A 20,658-nucleotide genomic window follows, 5' to 3' on the forward strand; every position below is an offset into this window, starting at 1 on the left:
TAATACAGAATAAGGACTCATAATGTTAAAATTAGAGCCAGGCCATTTAGGAGTGAAATCAGGAATCACATTTTCACACAAAGAGTAGTGGAAATCTGGAACTCTCTCCCCCAAAATGCTGTGGATGCTGGGTCAATTGAAATTTTCAAGACTGAGATGATACATTTTTGTTAGGTAAGGGTATCAATGGAGAAGGATCAATGGTAGGTAAATGGAGTTGAGCTAGAGATCAGCCATGGTCAGATTGAATGATGGAAAAGACTCGAGGGGCTGAATGGCCTACTCCTGTTCCTCTGTTCCTTCAGCCATAAATCTAACCCAGGGATGTCAAACTCATTTTCTAGGGTTGGCCTGATACACTATCTGGCTCTTGGCCACATACAGCAAAAGTTATTAAAATAGAAATCGATGAAGATAAACTATATTGGTACTTTACCTATATTTGGATTTTATTTACTGCTCCTGCTGCTCCCGATACCTGCCACCTCTTAGCTTGAACTACTGCATCAACATTTGGAGCAAATGACTGGGCTGAGGCCTGTCTTGAATAAAAGCATGTGGACCACTTGTCACTACAGAACTTAGTGGCCCAAACACTAACCCTGGAAGTGAATTCCTCAGCCTTACAACTCTCTGTGTGAAGAAGTTTCTCTGGATCACTGTTCTAAATCTCATTCATTTATCTTGTTTTTATTCGTTCATGGGATGTGGCGTCGCTGGCGAGGCAGCATTTATTGCCCATCCCTAATTGCCCTTGAGAACGTGGTGGTGAGCCGCCTTCTTGAACCGCTGCAGTCCCTGTGGTGAAGGTTCTCCCACAGTGCTGTTAGGAAGGGAGTTCAGGATTTTGACCCAGTGACGATGAAGGAACGGCGATATATTTCCAAGTCGGGATGGTGTGTGACTTGGAGGGGAACGTGCAGGTGGTGTTGTTCCCATGTGCCTGCTGCTCTTGTCCTTCTAGGTGGTAGAGGTCGCGGGGTTTGGGAGGTGCTGTCGAAGAAGCCTTGGCGAGTTGCTGCAGTGCATCCTGTGGATGGTACATTCTTGTATCTGTGGCTCCTCATCTTGACCCCTCAACCTCTGGAAACAGCTACTTTTATCTATCCATTCCATCTTTCATCATTTTAAACATTTCTATCAAATCACCCTGGCCCTAAGCTCTGGAATTCCCTCTCTAAACCTCTCCATCTCCTTTAAGACGCGTCTTAAAACCTACCTTTTTGACCAAGCTTTTGGTCACCTGTCCTAATATGTCCTTATGTGGCTCGGTGTCAAATTTTGCATGCTAACGCTCCTGTGAAGCACCCTGTGATGTTTTACTACATTAAAGGAGCTGTATAAATGCAAGTTGGTGTTGAATATAAGATGGATGAGTCCTAACATAAAAGGGGACAGAGCGGCTTTAGAAGGTGAGAGCACGAATTCAGCAGTCAAGGTTTTGGGAGGCACTCAGGAAAATTTCCCCATAGTCAGTCCGCTTGTGGGGGGAGTCCGCGGGCCGGTCTCTAGCCCATTCTATGTCAATGGGTGGATCCTGTGTTAAAGGTTTAGTTTCCATGGATGAGGTGGGGTGAGGCGAGGTGGAGGGGTGAAGAGGGGTGTGGTGGGATGAGGAGGGGTAGGAGTGGTGGGTGGATGGGGTGAGGAGGGGTGGGTGGGGTGAGGGTGGGTGGGTGGGTTGAGGGGGGGCGTGAGGGTAGGTGGGATGAGGAGAGGTGGGTGGGGAGTGGGAGGGTGAGGAGGGGTGGGTGGAGTGAGGAGGGGTGGGTGGAGCGGAGGGGTGGGTGAAGCGAGGAGGGGGTGGGTGAAGCGAGGAGGGGTGGGTGGAGCGAGGAGGGGTGAGTGGAGCGAGGAGGGGTGGGTGGAGCGAGGAGGGGTGGGTGGAGCGAGGAGGGGTGGGTGAAGCGAGGAGGGGTGGGTGGAGCGAGGAGGGGTGGGTGAAGCGAGGAGGGGTGGGTGGAGTGAGGAGGGGTGGGTGGAGTGAGGAGGAGTGAGGAGGGGTGGGTGGAGTGAGGAGGGGTGGGTTGGTGAGGAGGGGTGAGGTGGGTGAGGAGGTTTATAGAATCATAGAATCATAGAAGTTTACAACATGGAAACAGGCCCTTCGGCCCAACATGTCCATGTCGCCCAGTTTATCCACTAAGCTAGTCCCAATTTCCTGCACTTGGCCATATCCCTCTATACCCATCTTACCCATGTAACTGTCCAAATGCGTTTTAAAAGACAAAATTGTACCCGCCTCTACTACTGCCTCTGGCAGCTCGTTCCAGACACTCACCACCCTTTGAGTGAAAAAATTGCCTCTCTGGACCCTTTTGTATCTCTCCCCTCTCACCTTAAATCTATGCCCCCTCGTTATAGACTCCCCTACCTTTGGGAAAAGATTTTGACTATCTACCTTATCTATGCCCCTCATTATTTTATAGACTTCTATAAGATCACCCCTAAACCTCCTACTCTCCAGGGAAAAAAGTCTCAGTCTATCCAACCTCTCCCTATAAGTCAAACCATCAAGTCCCGGTAGCATCCTAGTAAATCTTTTCTGCACTCTTTCTAGTTTAATAATATCCTTTCTATAATAGGGTGACCAGAACTGTACACAGTATTCCAAGTGTGGCCTTACTAATGTCCTGTACAACTTCAACAAGACATCCCAACTCCTGTATTCAATGTTCTGACCAATGAAACCAAGCATGCTGAATGCCTTCTTCACCACCCTATCCACCTGTGACTCCACTTTCAAGGAGCTATGAACCTGTACTCCTAGATCTCTTTGGTCTATAACTCTCTCCAACGCCCTACCATTAACGGAGTAGGTCCTGCCCGATTCGATCCATTAAAAATAATATAATAATTGACGTGGGATGAGTATGAGGGGTGAGGAGGGGTGGATGGGGTTGAGTGAGGAGGGGTGAGTGGGGTGAGGGGAGGAGGGTGTGGTGGGTGGGAGTGAGGAGGGGTGGGAGTGAGGAGGGGTGGGTGAGTTGAGGAGGGGTGAGGAGGGATAGGTGGGGTGGGCGGGGGTGAGGAGGGTGGGGGTGAGGTGAGGTGGGGTGAGGAGGGGTGGGTGGGGTGAGGTGGGGTGAGGAGGGGTGGGGTGGGGGTGGGGTGAGGTGGGGTGAGGAGGGGTGGGGTGAGGAGGGTGGAGTGAGGTGTGGTGAGGAGGGGTGGGGTGAGGAGGGGTGGTGGGTGGGATGAGGGTGGGGTGGAGTGAGGATGGGTGTGCTGAGGAGGAGTGGTGGAGTGAGGTGGGGTGGGTGGAGTGAGGTGGGGTGGGTGGGGGTGAGGAGGGGTGGGGTGAGGAGGGTGGAGTGAGGTGTGGTGAGGAGGGGTGGGGTGAGGAGGGGTGGGTGGGGTGGGATGAGGTGGGGTGGAGTGAGGATGGGTGTTGCTGAGGAGGAGTGGGTGGAGTGAGGTGGGTGGGTGGAGTGAGGTGGGGTGGGTGGGGTGAGGAGGGGTGGGGTGAGGAGGGGTGGGGTGAGGAGGGGTGGGGTGAGGAGAGGAGGGGTGGGTGGGGTGAGGAGGGGTGGGTGGAGGGTGGGGTGAGGAGGGGTGGGGTGAGGAGGGGTGGGGTGAGGAGGGGTGGGGTGAGGAGGGGTGGGTGGGGGTGAGGTGGGAGGTGAGGAGGGGAGAGGTGGGGAGAGGTGAGGAGGGGTGGGTGAGGAGGGAGTGGGGTGAGGAGGGGTGGGGAGGTGAGGAGGGGAGAGGTGAGGAGGGGTGGGGTGAGGAGGGGTGGGGTTCGGAGGGGTGGGGTTCGGAGGGGTGGGGTGAGGAGGGATGGGGTGAGGAGGGGTGAGGAGGAGGGTGGGTGGGGAGGGGTGGGTGGGGGTGTGGGGGAGGGGTGAGGTGAGGTGGGGTGTGGAGTGGGTGGGGTGAGGCGGGGTGGGGTGAGGATGGGGTGAGGGTGGTGGGGTGAGGAGGGGTGGGGTGGAGGGGTGGGGTGGGTGAGGTGGGGGTGGGGTGAGGTGGGTGTGGGGGGGGTGTGGGGGGTGGGGTGAGGAGGGGTGGGGGGTGGAGGTGGGGAGGGGTGTGAGGTGGGGTAGGTGAGGAGGTGGAGGTGAGGTGGGGTGGGGTGGGGTGGGGGGTGGGGTGGGTGGGGAGGGGTGGGTGGGGTGAGGAGGTGGTGGGTGGGGTGGGGTGAGGAGGGGTGAGGGGTGGTGAGGGAGGGGTGGGGTGGGTGGGTGGGGGAGTGGGTGAGGGTGGGTGGGTGTGGAGGGTTGTGGGTGGGGTGTGGGTGGGGTGGGAGGTGGAGGGTGGGGTGAGGGTGGGTGGGGTGAGGTGGGAGGGTGTGGAGGGGTGGGTGGGTGGGTGGAGGGGTTGGTGAGGAGGGGTGAGGAGGGGTGGGTGGGGAGTGGGTGGGGTGGGTGAGGTGGTGTGAGGTGGGAGTGGGTGGGGTGGGTGGGGGGGTGAGTGAGGGGTGGTGGGTGAGGAGGAGTGGGTGGGGTGGAGGGTGGGGTGAGGTTGGGTGGGTGGGGTGAGGTGAGAGAGGAGGGTGTGGGGTGAGGAGGGGTGAGGAGGGGTGGGTGAGGAGGGGTGAGGAAGAGGTGAGGAGGGTGAGGAGGGTGATGAGGAGAGGGTGGGCAGTAGGAAGGAGGGGTGGGATGGTGCCTATTCAGCTCGGAGATGTTATCTTTGGTGGCAGGAAATCGTAGAAATGGTGGTGGTCAAGGTGACTTTCAGATGAATTATAATTTGAATACTTTATTGAAGAACATTTAATGCAAACCGAAGACATTTTACATAGCAAAGCACCTGGCCATTGTAGACTGCCTGAGGTAAATATCTAAAGTTAATTGTTTTCGATAAAATGAAATGCAGAAGGATTTTTTTAAAAGTTGAATAACTTGGAAAGGGAGCATAACTTAAGGGGGCCCGTGACCATGTCTGTATAAAGATGAGGAAGAGAACAGTTCAAGCAATCTCTCTCGAACTGGTTGCAGCAGAAAAGAGAATGATCCTAAAATGTGATCTTCTGAGGAAGGAGGTATGTCAGAATGTCTGAAACCAGCTGTGCTGCGGCACATGGTTTGGAGATGTAACAAGTCACAGCTCTTTGAGTCTTCTGAAGAGAGTCTGGTTAGATCAGCCTCAAAACATTCTGTGGCTGATGTGTCTATTTAATCAGATGCTGTGCCTAAAAATAAGGACACTGCTGTGGGATTCATTCACATATGGTTCTACATCCTGCCCTATTAGCAAGTTAACTCTATTGTGCTCCCAGGAATAGACAGAAAATCCTTTCGGGTTTTGCTGACCTCCGTGCCCACATTCCGGGCACTCTAGGGAACAAAGCTACATGCCAGGTGTGCAAATTTGAAAATCACGCAGTGATGTTTGCTTAAAAAGAAAAATAACAAGCTGTTAAATTTAATCTTGTTTCTCATCACCTATGCAGCCAGTTCCCCAGCAGTATTCAATCACCACTTCAGGCGACGAGCCCACCTGATTCCCATGTCTCACAATATGTTTTGAAACAGTTTGTCTCTTCCTGGCTGAAAACCAGCTCAAAGGCATTTTTTAACGTCTAATCAAACACCATAAAGCCAATTTCCCTGCTTTGTACCGGGGAAATTGACCTTTTGGGGTTTCACGGGAGGGGGGAGCAGTTCTTGTGCCGACAAGCTGCAACCATTGAAATGAAACAGTAATCAGGTAGGAGTGATGTCATGACAGCTCCTGCCTCACTTTCCTGGGTCTCCGCTTGGTGGAGATGCAGATGGACATCTGCCCACAAGGTATTGCTGCTTGTGCTCAGCACCCTCGGATTGGAGGGTCTGCGAAGGGGCTGGGAGCAAGGTCCTGGAGGCTGGAGACAAATCTATTTACCTTCCCCCGGGCACAGCACAGGAAACTGGAGGAGGGAGGCCTCCTGGCTGCTGTTTTTATGTTAAAAAAGCTTCACATCACGCTAAATAAAGTGAATTAAACAGAGGTCTGAGAATGACTCGGATGTAAAGTGAGATCAATGACTTGGTCCTACACTTAGTTTTGCCTTTAGGGCCGACATGCTTTCTGGCATATTGTGCACACTGGAGTGTCTCGAACTCAACAATCGTTAAATACCTGAAACAGTTGTTAGTGTTTACATCGAGGTACATCGAAACGACAGCACAGAAACAGGCCATTTGTCCCAATTGGTCCGTGCCGGTGTTTATGCTCCACACGAGCCGCCTCCCACCCCACTTCATCTCACCCTATCACCATATCCTTCTATTCCTTTCTCCCTCTTGTGCTTATCTAACTTCCCCTTAAATGCATCTACACTATTCACCTCAACTACTCCTTGTGGTGGTGAGTTCCACATTCTCACCACTCTTTGGATAAAGAAGTTTCTCCTGAATTCCCTATTGGATTTATTAGTGACTGTCTTATACCGATGACCTCTAGTTTTGGTCTCCCCCAAAAGTGGAAACATTTTCTTTACGTCTACCCTTTCGTTATCTTAAAGGCCTCAATCAGGTCACCCCTCAGCTTTCTCTTTTTTTTAAAAGAGAAAAAAGCCCCAGCCTGTTCAGCGTCTCCTGATAAGGATATCCTCTCATTTCTGGTATTATCCTTGTGAATCTATTTTGTACCCTCTCCAATGCCTCTATAATATGGAGACCAGAATTGTTTACAATACTCCAAGTGTGGTCTAACCAAGGTTCTATACAAGTTTAACATAACTTCTCTGCTTTTCAATTCAAACCCTCTAGAAATGAACCCCAGTTCTTGATTTGCCTTTTTTATGTCCTTATTAACCTGCGTCACTACTTTTAGTGATTTGTGTGTCTGTACCCCCAGATCCCTCTGCTCCTCTACCCCATTTAGACTCTTATTATCTCAGCAGTATGTGACCTCCTTATTCTTCCTACCAAAATGCACCACCTCACACTTATCTATATTGAAATTCATTTGCCAATTACACACCCATTCTGCAATATTATTAATGTCTTCTTACATTTTGACGCATTCTTCCTTTGTATTAACTACACCCTCAAATTTGGTGTCGTCCGCAAATTTTGAAATTGCACTTCCAATTCCCGAATCCAAATCGTTAATGTAAATTGTGAACAACAGTGGTCCCAGCACTGATCCTTATGGAGTCGGGATAAAAGGTCATTTTCAAAATGGCAGTCTGTAACTAGTGGGGTGCCCCAGGGCTCGGTGCTGGGGCCTCAACTATTTACAATATATATCAATGACTTGGATGCAAGAACAAAGTGTCTTGTGGCCAAATTTGCTGATGATACAAAGATAGGTGGAAAAGCAAGTTGCAATGAGGACACAAAGTGTCTGCAAAGGGATGTTGACAGGTTAAGTGAATGGGCAAAAATTTGGCAGATAGAATATAATGTGGGAAAATGTGAAGTCGTCCACTTTGGGAGGAAAAATAAAAAAGCAAAATATTATTTGAATGGAGAAATATTACAAAATGCTGCGGTACAGGTGGATCTGGGTGTCCTCGTACATGGAACACAAAAACTCAACATACAGGTGCAGCAGGTAATCCGGAAGGCAAACGGAATATTGGCCTTTATTACTAGGGGAATGGAGTATAAAAGCAGGGAAGTCATGCTCCAACTGTACAGGGTGCTGGTGAGACCACACCTGGAGTACTGCATACAGTTCTGGTGCCCTTATTTAAGGAAGGACATACTTGCACTGGAGGCAGTTCAGAGAAGGTTCACTAGATTGATTCCGGGTATGGAAGGGTTGTCTTATGAGGACAGATTGAACAGGTTGGGTCGAAGCTGAAGGTCAGGCTAGGGTGTGTGGCCCAACTAAGAGTTCTATATATAAATGCACAGAGTATAAGGAATAAATTAAATGAACTACAGGTTCAAATTCAAATTGGAGGGTATGACATGAAAGCTATTACTGAGACATGGCTGCAGGATGGTCAGGATTGGGATCTAAATATACTGGGTTATAAGGTCTACAGGAGAGACAGGGAAAATGGAAGAGGGGGAGGAGTAGCCTTAATGATTAGAGATGAAATCATTTCAATGATAAAGGGGGATATAACGAGAGGTAAGCAGCCAACAGAGACCTTATGGGTTGAATTGAGAAATAGGAAAGGATCTAAGACTATAGTGGGAGTTGTGTATAGGAGCCCTGGCAGCAGCTTTGAAGTGCTAGATTGTATAAATGCAGAGATTAGACAAGCGTGTAAGAAAGGCATCGTGGTCTTAATGGGGGACTTTAACCTTCACATAGATTGGGGAAAGCAGACGAGCAACTGTCAGAAAGGTAGTGGATTTCTTGAGTGTGTCCGGGATAGTTTTCTACAGCAGTATGTCCCAGAGGCAACAAGGGGGCAAGCCATACTAGATTTAGTAATGAGTAATGAACCAGATTTAGTTAACGGCTTAACTGTACGCGATCATCGACCCAATAGTGATCATAACATGATCGAGTTCAATGTAGTGTTTGAAAGGGAAAAAAGTGAATCAACTGCTAAGATGCTAGACTTGGGTAAGGCCGACTTCAATGGGATGAGCCAGAGACTGTCCACAGTAAACTGGGCAAATCTGTAAATGGGCAAAACGACTGATGATCAGTGAGAAATGTTTAAAGAAACATTTAACGTGATACAGAACCGGTTTATACCCCTGAGGGGCAGGGACTCTACTTGCCAAAAAAAACAGCTACGGACAACTAAAGAGGTAAGGCACAGTATAAGACATAAGGAAAGGGCATACAACAAGGCAAAAAATGGCACAGATCCTGGTGAATGGGAAAGATACAAAGATCAACAAAGGGTCACAAAACAGATAGTAAGAGCTACAGAAAGAGAGTATGAAAAGAAACTTGCAAGGGATATCAAAACCAATACGACGAACTTTTATAGTTATATTAGGAAAAAGAGGGTGGTCAGGAGCAGTGTTGGCCCCTTAAAAACTGAAAGTGGGGATATTGTCATTGACAATGGGGAAATGGCGGACATGTTGAACAATTACTTTGTGTCAGTATTTACAGTAGAAAAAGAGGATAGCATGCCGGAAATCCCAAGAAAACTAATATTGAATCGGGGACAGGGACTCGATAAAATTAACATAAGTAAAGCAACTGTAATGAAGAAAATAATAGCACGAAAGAGTGACAAATCCCCAGGACCAGATGGTTTCCATCCCAGGGTTTTAAAGGAAGTAGGTGAGCACATTGCGGATGCCCTAACTATAATCTTTCAAAGTTCTCTAGATTCAGGAACTGTCCCTCGAGATTGAAAAATTGCACATGTCACTCTGCTTTTTAAGAATGCAGAGAGAGGGAAACCAGGGAATTATAGACCAGTTAGCCTAACATCTGTTGTGGGGAAAATGCTGGAGTCTATAATTAAGGATAGGGTGACTGAACATCTCAAGAATTTTCAGTTAATCATAGAGAGCCAGCATGGATTTGTGAAAGGTAGGTCGTGCCTGACAAACCTGAATTTTTTGAAGAGGTGACTAAAGTAGTGGACAGGGGAATGTCAATGGATGTTATTTATATGGACTTCCAGAAGGCATTTGATAAGGTCCCACATAAGAGACTGTTAGCTAAGATAGAAGCCCATGAAATCGAGGGAAAAGTACGGACTTGGTTGGGAAGTTGGCTGAGCGAAAGGCGACGGAGAGTAGGGATAATGGGAAGGTACTCACATTGGCAGGATGTGACTAGTGGAGTCCCGCAGGGATCTGTCTTGGGGCCTCAATTATTCACAATATTTATTAACGACTTAGATGAAGGCATAGAAAGTCTCATATCTCAGTTTGCCGATGACACAAAGTTTGGTGGCATTGTAAGCAGTGTAGATGAAAACATAAAATTACAAAGGGATATTGATAGATTAGGTGAATGGGCAAAACTGTGGCAAATGGAATTCAATATAGGCAAATGTGAGGTCATCCACTTTGGATCAAAAAAGGATAGAACAGGGTACTTTCTAAATGGTAAAAAGTTAAAAACAGTGGATGTCCAAAGGGATTTAGGGGTTCAGGTACATAGATCATTGAAGTGTCATGAACAGGTGCAGAAAATAATCAAGAAGGCTAATGGAATGCTGGCCTTTATATCTAGAGGACTGGAGTACAAGTGGGCAGAAGTTATGCTGCAGCTACACAAAACCCTGATTAGACCGCACCTGGAGTACTGTGAGCAGTTCTGGGCACCGCACCTTCGGAAGGACATATTGGCCTTGGAGGGAGTGCAGCGTAGGTTTACTAGAATGATACCCAGACTTCAAGGGTTAAGTTACGAGGAGAGATTACACAAATTGGGGTCGTATTCTCTGGAGTTTCGAAGGTTAAGGGGTGATCTGATCGAAGTTTATAAGATATTAAGGGGAACAGATAGGGTGGATAGAGAGAAACTATTTCCGCTGGTTGGGGATTCTAGGAGTAGGGGGCACAGTCTAAAAATTAGAGCCAGACCTTTCAGGAGCGAGATTAGAAAACATTTCTACACACAAAGGGTGGTAGAAGTTTGGAACTCTTTTCCGCAAATGGCAATTGATACTAGCTCAATTGCTAAATTTAAATCTGAGATAGATAGCTTTTTGGCAATCAATGGTATTAACGGATATGGGCCAAAGGCGGGTATATGGAGTTAGATCACAGATCAGCCATGATCTTATCAAATGGCGCAGCAGGCACGAGGGGCTGAATGGCCTACTCCTGTTCCTATACTCATTGGAGTTTAGAAGAATGAGAGGTGACCTTATTAAAACATAGAAGATTCTGAGGGGACTCGATAGGGTAGATGCTGAGAGAATGTTACCCCTCATGGGGGAATCTAAAACTAGGGGGCATAGTCTCAGAATAAGGGGTCGCCCGTTTAAGACGGAAATTAGGAGGAAATTCTTCTCCCAGAGGGCCGTGAATCTTTGGAATTCTTTACCCCAAAAAGCTGTGGAGGCTGAGTCATTGAATACATTCAAGGCTGAGTTAGGCACACTTTTGATCAGCAAGGGAGTCTTTAGATATGGGGAAAAGGCGGGAAAGTGGAGTTCAGGTAAAAATCAGATCAGCCATGATCACATTGATTGGCAGAGCAGGTTCGAAGGGCTGAATGGCCCACTCCTGCTCCTATCTCTTATCGTCTTATGGTCTAACACCATTTCCCACCTTTTGCCAGTCTGAATAACTGTCCTTAACCCCCAGTCTCTGTTTTCTGTTTTGTAGCCAACTTGCTATCCATTCTGTTATCTGCCCTTGGCTCCACATGCTCCGACTTTAGTCATGAGTCTAATATAAACTAGAGGGCACAACTCTAAAGGGGGAACAGAAACAGAGAGACCTGGGGGTATATGTGCACAGATTGTTGAAGGTGGCAGAAAGCGGTTAAAAAAGCATACGGGATCCTGGGCTTTCTAAATAGAGGCATTCGGTACAAAAGCAAGGTGGTTATGATGAACCTTCATAAAACACTGGTTTGGCCACAACTGGAGTATTGTGTCCAAAATTTTTGTTTAACGTCTCTGCCGTTTCCTTATTCCCCATTATAATTTAACATAAGAATGTAAGAAATAGGAGCAGGAGTAGGCCATATGGCCCCTCGAGCCTGCTCCGCCATTCAATCAGATCATGGCTGATCTTCAACCTCAACTCCACTTTCCCGCCCGATCCCCATATCCCTTGATTCCCTTAGAGTCAAGAAATCTATCGATCTCAGTCTTGAATATACTCAATAACTGAGCATCCACAGTCCTCTGGGGTAGAGAATTCCAAATATTCACAACTCTCTGAGTGAAGAAATTACTCCTCATCTTAGTCCTAAATGTCTGACTCCTTATCCTGAGATTATGTCCTCTAGTTCTAGACTCTCCAGCCAGGGGAAACATCCTCTCAACGTCTACCCTGTCGAGCCCTCTTAGAATCTTACATGTTTCAATGTGATCACCTCCAGAGAGTATAGGCCCATTCTACTCAATCTTTCCTCATAGGACAACCCTTTTATCCCAGGAATCAATCTAGTGAACCTTCATTGCACCACCTCCAAGGTAAGAATATCCTTCCTTAGGTAAGGAGACCAAAACTGTACACAGTGCTCCAGGTGAGGTCTCACCAATGCCCTGCATAATTTTTTTTTAAATTATTCGTTCATGGGATGTGGGCGTCGCTGGCGAGGCCAGCATTTATTGCCCATCCCTAATTGCCCTTGAGAAGGTGATGGTGAGCCGCCTTCTTGAAATGCTGCAGTCCGTGTGGTGAAGGTTCTCCCACAGTGCTGTTAGGAAGGGAGTTCCAGGATTTTGACCCAGCGACGATGAAGGAACGGCGATATATTTCCAAGTCGGGATGGTGTGTGACTTGGAGGGGAACGTGCAGGTGGTGTTGTTCCCATGTGCCTGCTGCTCTTGTCCTTCTAGGTGGTAGAGGTCGTGGGTTTGGGAGGTGCTGTCGAAGAAGCCTTGGCAAGTTGCTGCAGTGCATCCTGTGGATGGTACACACTGCAGCCACAGTGCGCCGGTGGTGAAGGGAGTGAATGTTTAGGGTGGTGGATGGGGCGCCAATCAAGCGGGCTGCTTTGTCCTGGATGGTGTCGAGCTTCTTGAGTGTTGTTGGAGCTGCACTCATCCAGGCAAGTGGAGAGTATTCCATCACACTCCTGACTTGTGCCTTGTAGATGGTGGAAAGGCTTTGGGAAGTCAAGAGGTGAGTCACTCGCCGCAGAATACCCAGCATCTGACCTGCTCTTGTGGCCACAGTGTTTATATGGCTGGTCCAGTTAAGTTTCTGGTCAATGGTGACCCCCAGGATATTGATGGTGGTGGAATTCGGCGATGGTAATGCCGTTGAATGTCAAGGGGAGGTGGTTGCACTCTCTCTTGTTGGAGATAGTCATTGCCTGGCGCGAATGTTACTTGCCACTTATCAGCCCAAGCCTGGATATTGTCCAGGTCTTGCTGCATGCGGGCACGGACTGCTTCATTATTTGAGGGGTTGCGAATGGAACTGAACACTGTGCAATCATCAGCGAACATCCATTTCTGACCTTATGATGGAGGGAAGGTCATTGATGAAGCAGCTGAAGGTTTTTGGGCCTAGGACACTGCCCTGAGGAACTCCTGCAGCAATGTCCTGGGGCTGAGATGATTGGCCTCCAACAACAAATTGCGGCAAGACTTCCTTACTCTTGTACTCCAACCCCCTTGCAAAAAAGGCCAACATACCATTTGCCTTCCTAATTGCTTGCTGTACCTGCATGTTAACTTTCTATGTTTCTTGTACGAGGACACGCAAATCCCTCTGAACACCAACATTTAATAGTTTCTCACCATTTAAAAAATATTCTGTTTTTCTATTCTTCCTACCAAAGTGAATAACCTCACATCTCCCCACACTATTCTCCATCTGCCACCTTCTTGCCCACTCACTTAACCTGTCTATATCCCTTTGCAGACTCTTTGTGTCCTCCTCACAGCTTACTTTGTATCGTCAGAAAACTTGGATACATTACACTCGGTCCCTTCATCTAAGTCGTTAATGGAGATTGTAAATAGCTGAGGCCCAAACACTGATTCCCTGCGGCACCCCACTAGTTACAACCTGCCAACCCAAACATGACCCATTTATTCCTACTTTGTTTTCTGTCCATTAACCAATCCTCAATCCATGCTAATATATTACCCCCTATCCCATGAGCCCTAATCTTGTGTAACAACCTCTTATGTGGCACCCTATCGAATGCCTTTTGAAAATTAAAATATACTACATCTACTGGTTCCCCTTTATCTACACTGCTAGTTAAACCCTCAAAAAACCCTAATAAATTTGTCAAACATGATTTCCCTTTCATAAAACCGTGTTGACTCTGCCTAAGCATATTATGATTTTCTAAGTGCCCTGTTACTACGTCTTCAATTTGTAAAGTCTAGCATTTTCCCTACTACTGATGTCAGGCTAACTGGCCTATAGTTCCCTGTTTTCTCTCTCCCTCCTTTCTTGAATAGCAGGGTTACATTTGCTATCTTCCAACCCATGGGAACCGTTCTAAAATCTAGGGAAATCTGAAAGATCAAAACCAATGCATCCACTATCTCTGCCATCAGGTCCAGGGGATTTTTTGGCTTTTAGTCCCATTAATTTTTCTAATACTTTTTCTTTACTAATCTTAATTGCTTTAAGTTCATCACTCTCATTAGGTCACTATTTCCAGTATATTTTTTGTGCCATCTACTGTTAAGACAGATACAAAATATTTGTTTAACTTCTCTGCCATTTCCTTATTCCCCATTATAATTTCTCCTGTCTCTGCCTCTAAGGGACCCATGTTTACTTTCACTAATCTCTTCCTTTTTATTTACTTGTAGAAGCTCTTACAATTTTTATTTTTATATTTCTTGCTAGTTTACTCTCATATTCAATTTTCTCCCTCTTTATCAATTTCTCGTTTATCCTTTGCTGATTTCTAAAACCCTCCAAATCCTCAAGTTACTACTCTTTTTGGCAACACTGTAAGCCTCTTCTTTTAATCCAATACCATCCATAACTTCTCTAGTTAGCCACGGTTGGATCACCTTTCCCGCATACTTTTTATTCCTCAAGGGAATGTATATTTGTTGAGAATTATGAATTATTTCTTTAAATGTTCACCATTTATCTACCATCATATCTTTTAATCTAATTTCCCAATCTACCTTAGCCAACTTGCCCCTAATACCTGCATAATGGGCCTTGTTTAAATTTAAGACCCTAGTTTTGGACTTAACTACATCACTCTCAAACTCAATATGAAATGCTATCATATTATGATCACTCTTCCCCAGAGGATCCTTTATTATAAGATTACTAATCAATCCTGTCTCATTACACAATATTAGATCTAAAATAGCCTGTTCCCTAGTTGGTTCCTCTAGAAAGTTGTCTTGGATGCATTCCATGAACTCGTCCTCCAAACGACTTTTGCCAATTTGGTTTGCCCAGTCCATATGAAGATTAAAGACCCCATTATAATTGCATTACCCTTGTTACATGCTCCTCTCATTTCCTGATTTATGCTCTGTCCAACACTATAACTACTGTTAAGGGGCCTATAAGCTACTCCCACCAGTGTCTTCTGCCCCTTGTTATTTCTTATCTCTACCCATACTGATTCTACATCCTGATTTTCTGAGCTAAGGTCCTTTCTCATCACTGACTTTAACTCATCCTTTATTATCAGGGCTACCCCTCCCTCCTACTTCTTTTCCATTTTGCCTGTCTTTTCCAAAAGTCAAGTACCCTGGAATATTCAGTTCCCAACCTTGGTCACCCTGCAAACATGTCTCAGTAATAGCTACGAGATCAAACCCATTTATCTCTGTGCTATTAATTCATCAGTCTTGTTACGAATGAGATCAATAGATTTTTGGACTCAAAGGAAATCATGGGTTATGGGGATCGGGTGGGAAAGTGGAGTTGAGGTTGATGATCTGATTGAATGGCGGGGCAGGCTCGAGGGGCCATATGGCCTACTCCTGCTCCCATTTCTTATGTTTCTTATGAATGCTTCGTGCATTCAGATACAGTGCCTTTAATTTTGACTTTCTACATTTTTTGCCTGATGTGACTTTAGTCACTAATGCCCTTTTTCCTTTGTTAAACTCACTGTCCCTTCCTGACACACTCTGCTAGTTTTTACCCAAATCACTACTCTGCTCCACAGCCTTGACTTTTCTTTTTAGACTGATAAAATTACCCTTACCTGAAACCTCCCCCCACCGACTTATTAGTTTAAAGCTCTATTAACCGCCCTAGTTATTCGATTTGCCAGGACGCTGGTCCCAGCCCGGTTTAAGTGGAGCCCGTCCCAATGGAACAGCTCCCTCTTTCCCCAGTCCTGGTGCCAGTGCCCCATGAATTGAAACCCCTGCTTCCCACACCACTCTTTCAGCCACGCATTTAACCATCTAATCGGTTTGTCCCTGTGCCAATTTGCGTGTGGCTCAGGTGGTAATCCAGAGATTTTTACCTCTGAGGTTCTGCTTTTTAATTTGGACCCTGGCTCCTCAAACTCCCTTAGCAGAATCTCATTCCTAGTTTTACCAATGTCGTTGGTTCCTACATGGACCACAACAACTGGATCCTCCTCCTCATGCTTAGATAAATCACCAGGCCCGGATGAAATGTATCCCAGGCTGTTAAAAGAAGTAAAGGAGGATATAGCAGAGGCTCTGACCATCATTTTCTAATCCTCACTGGATACAGGCATGGTGCCAGAGGATTGGAGGACTGCTAACATTGTACCATTGTTTAAAAAGGGAACGAGGGATAGACCGAGTAATTACAGGCCAGTCAGTCCAACCTTGGTGGTGGACAAATTATTGGAATCAATTCTGAGGGACAGGATAAAGCATCACTTAGAAAGGCATGGATTAATCAAGGACAGTCAGCATGGATTTGTTAAGGGACGGTCATGTCTGACTAACTTGACTGAATTTTTTGAGGCGGTAACAAGAAGGGTCGATGAGGGTGGTGCATTTGATGTAGTCTACATGGATTTTAGCAAGGCTTTTGACAAGGTCCCACATGGTAGACTGGTCAAAAAATTACAAGCCCATGGGATCCAAGAGAGTGGCAAGTTGGATCCAAAATTGGCTCAGTGGCAGGAAGCAAAGGGTAATGATCGACAGTTGTTTTTGTAACTGGAAGGCTGTTTCCAGTGGGGTTCCGCAGGGCTCAGTACTAAGTCACTTGCTTTTTGTGATATATATTAATGATTTGGACTTAAATGTAGGGGGCATGATTAAGAAGTTTGCAGATGATACAAAAATTGGCCGTGTGGTTGATAGTGAGGAGGAAAGCTGTAGACTGCAGGAAGATATCAATGGACTGGTCAGGTGGGCAGAAAAGTGACAAATGGAATTCAATCCGGAGAAGTGTGAGGTAATGCATTTGTGGAGGGCAAACAAGGCAAGGGAATACACAATAAAGGGGAGGATACTGAAAGGTATAGAGGAAGTGAGGGACCTTGGAGTGCATGTCCACAGATCCCTGAAGGTAGCAGGACAGGTAGATAAGGTGGTTAATAAGGCATATGGGATACTTTCCTTTATTAGCCGAGGCATAGAATATAAGAGTACGGAGGTTATGCTGGAACTGTATAAAACACTGGTTAGGCCACAGCTTGAGTACTGTGTACAGTTGTGGTCACCACATTACAGGAAGGATGTAATTGCACTAGAGAGGGTACAGAGGAGATTTACGAGGATGTTGCCAGGACCGGAGAATTTTAGCTATGAGGAAACATTGGACAGGCTGGGGTTGTTCTCTTTGGAACAGAGGAGCTGAAGGATGATTTAGTTGAGGTGTACAAAATTATGAGGGGCCCAGATAGAGTGGATAGGAAGGACCTATTTCCCATAGCAGAGAGGTCAATAACCAGTGGGCATAGATTTAAAGTGATTGGTAGAAGGATTAGAGGGGAGCTGAGGAAAAATTGTTTCACCCAGAGGGTGGTGGGAGTCTGGAACTCACTGTCTGAGAGAGTGGGAGAGGCAGAAACCCTCAACTCATTTAAAAAGTACCTGGATGTGCACCTGAAGAGCCGAAACCTACAAGGCTACGGACCAAGAGCTGGAAAGTGGGATTAGGTCGAGTGGCTCATTTTCGGCCGGTCTGGACAAGATGGGTCGAATGGCCTCCTTCTGTGCCGTAAATTTTCTATGATTCTATGCTCCAAGTTCTTATCCAGCCGCGAGGAGACATCCTTAACCCTGGCACCGGGCAGGCAACACAGCCTTCGGGCCTCCCGGTCGCAGCTGCAGAGAACAGTGTCTATCCCCCTGACTATACTATCCCCAGCACTACCACATTCCTTTTTACTCCCCCACTTGAATGACCTCCTGTACCACAGTGCCGTGGTCAATTTGTCCATCCTCCCTGCAGTCTTTGATCTCATCCACACAGTTAGCAAGTACCTCATACCTGTTGGACAAGGTCAAAGGCTGAGGCTCCTCCATCACTGTATGCTGGGTCCCCATACCTGCCTGACTCGCAGTCACACCCTCCTGTCCCTGACCACAGAGCAAATCTAAACTACTAACTAACCTAAAGGGTCTGACTGCCTCCTGGATCAAAGTGCCCAGATAACTCTCCCCCTCCCTGATGCATCGCAATGTCTGCAGCTTGGACTCCAGCTCAACAACTCTGAGCCGCAGTTCCTCGAGTTGCAGACACTTCCTGCAGATGTGGTTGCGGGGATCTCGCTGGTCTCCACAAACTCCCACATGCTGCAGTTATGACACCACCTGCCCTGCCATCCCGATGTAACCTTGTTTTATATATTTAATTAGTTAAAGTTTTTATTCGCTCGATATTTTTAGATTTATTAACTAATTAGTTTATCTAGTTTAAGTTATTAATTTAATAAAGTAATAGTTATAGATTCCCAGCTCTTAGTTTAAACCACTGCTCTAGCATAGAGAGCAAAAAAAACGGTAACACTCACCACCGATCACCGACCTGCTGTCCTGTGACGACACTCCTCGATTATTTTTTTCTCTTTCTCTCCACTCTGCTCTCATTATAGCCGGCCGCTGGGGGAGATTCCTATGGTTTCGCTCCGCTCTGCTCTCATTGTAGCCGGCCGCTGGGGGAGATTCCTATGCTTTCTCTCCGCTCTGCTCTCATTATAGCCGGCCGCTGGGGGAGATTCCTATGCTTTCTCTCCGCTCTGCTCTCATTATAGCCGGCCGCTGGGGGAGATTCCTATGCTTTCTCTCTGCTCTGCTCTGCTCTCTCCCCTCTCTTTGTACCCAGCCGCTGGGGGGAGTTCCAGCGCTTTCTCCTGTCTCTGCCACTAAGGGACCCACGTTTACTTTTGCTAATACAAAACCCTGGTTAGACCGCAGCTTTAGCTATACAAAACCCTGGTTAGACCGCACCTGGAGTACTGTGAGCAGTTCTGGGCACCGCACCTTCGGAAGGACATATTGGCCTTGGAGGGAGTGCAGCATAGGTTTACTAGAATGATACTCGGACTTCAAGGGTTAAGTTATGAGGAGAGATTACACAAATTGGGGTTGTATTCTCTGGAGTTTAGAAGGTTAAGGGGTGATCTGATCGAAGGTTATAAGATATTAAGGGGAACGGATAGGGTGGATAGAGAGAAACTATTTCCGCTGGTTGGGGATTCTAGGAGCAGGGGGCACAGTCTAAAAATTAGAGCCAGATCTTTCAGGAGTGAGATTAGAAAACATTTCTACACTCAAAGGGTGGTAGAAGTTTGGAACTCTCTTCCGCAAACGGCAATTGATATTAGCTCAATTGTTAAATTTAAATGTGAGATAGATAGCTTTTTGGCAACCAAAAGTATTAAGGGATATGGGCCAAAGGCAGGTATATGGAGTTAGATCACAGATCAGCCATGATCTTATCAAATGGCGGAGCAGGCACGAGGGGCTGAATGGCCTACTCCTGTTCCTATGTTCCTAATCTCTTCCTTTTTACATAGTTGTAGAAGCTCTTACAATCTGTTTTTATATTTCTTGCTAGTTTAGTCTCATATTCAATTTTCTCTCTCCTTATCAATTTTTTGGTCATCCTTTGCTGATAACTAAAACCCTCCAAATCCTCAGGCTTACTATTTTTGCCAATATTGTAAGCCTCTTCTTTTAATCCAGTACTACCCTTAACTTCTTCTAGTTAGCCGTGGTTGGATCACTTTTCCCGTGTAGTTTTTATTCCTCAAGGGAACGTATATTCATTGGGAATTATGAATTATTTCTTTAAATGTTCGCCATTGTTTATCTACTATGACATCTTTCCCAATCTACCTTAGCCAACTCACCCCTCATACTTACATAATTGGCCTTGTTTAAATTTAAGGCCCTAGTTTCAGACTTAACTACATCACTCTCAAACTCAATATGAAATTCTATCATATTATGATCACTCTGCCCCAGAGGATCCTTAACTATAAGATTACTAATTAACATTGTCTCATTAAACAATGCTAGATCTAAAATAGCCTGTGCCCTATTTGGTGCCTCAACATATCATTCTAGAAAACTGCCAAGGCACTAAGCTCTGGAATTCACTCCCTAAACTTCTCTACCTCTTTCCTCTTTTAAGACACTCTTTAAAACCTACCTCTTTGACCAAGTTTCTAGTCACCAGTGCTAATATTTCCCTATGTGGGTGCGTGGCAAATTTTGTTTGAAAATTCTCCTGTGAAGCGTCTTGGGATGTTTTACTATGTTAAAAGCACTATATAAATGCATTGTTTGTTGGTTATTTGAAAAGAACTTTATAAATAGATTTCAAGGAAATGCCTAGCATGAACTAACGGCTTCCCAGCAAACTGAGATAAGTCTCCGAGCCTTCAACTCTTTCTGTGAGCAGTTGTATTTCAGCTCCAATCTGGTGCCCTGAGCTGAGTTTTGACCATTGTACTTTTCTGAGTTCTGGCATTGCTAAATATCTGGTAGAACAGTCCCAGGTTCCAGTCACTAATGTGGCCATTCCAGAACATGGTGTAGGATTTGGGAATTATATTAAAAGGGCATCACCAGAGTAAGTTTTTAATCAAGAGCACAAGACGTCATTGCTGTGATCGAGCAAAGTGTATGTAACAGGACAGGGGACAGTGCACGGGACGGGGACAGGAGACAGGACATGAGGACATTGAGTGGAATGGGCCGATACTCTCTGGAGTTTAGAAGAATGAGAGGTGATCTCATTGAAACATGTAAGATTCTGAGGGGGCTTC

The 20,658-nt window shown here is 46.3% G+C and overlaps 1 protein-coding gene across 2 annotated transcripts in view; it reads right to left on the reverse strand.

Moving 5' to 3' along the window:
• Window positions 1–20,658, reverse strand: part of LOC137334481 (protein arginine N-methyltransferase 8-like) — a 161,963-nt gene that overhangs the window by 89,079 nt on the left and 52,226 nt on the right. Inside the window, exon 1 of one of the 2 annotated variants that reach the window (XM_067999172.1) lies at window positions 18,397–18,484. The exons of the other annotated variant lie outside the window; for it this stretch is intronic. The gene's annotated coding sequence lies outside the window, so the exon portion shown is untranslated. Of the gene's footprint in view, window positions 1–18,396; window positions 18,485–20,658 lie in introns of those variants that run through there. 2 annotated transcript variants of the gene reach the window in all.

Source organism: Heptranchias perlo, chromosome 18 (assembly GCF_035084215.1).
Source record: "Heptranchias perlo isolate sHepPer1 chromosome 18, sHepPer1.hap1, whole genome shotgun sequence".
Taxonomy (NCBI): domain Eukaryota; kingdom Metazoa; phylum Chordata; class Chondrichthyes; order Hexanchiformes; family Hexanchidae; genus Heptranchias; species Heptranchias perlo.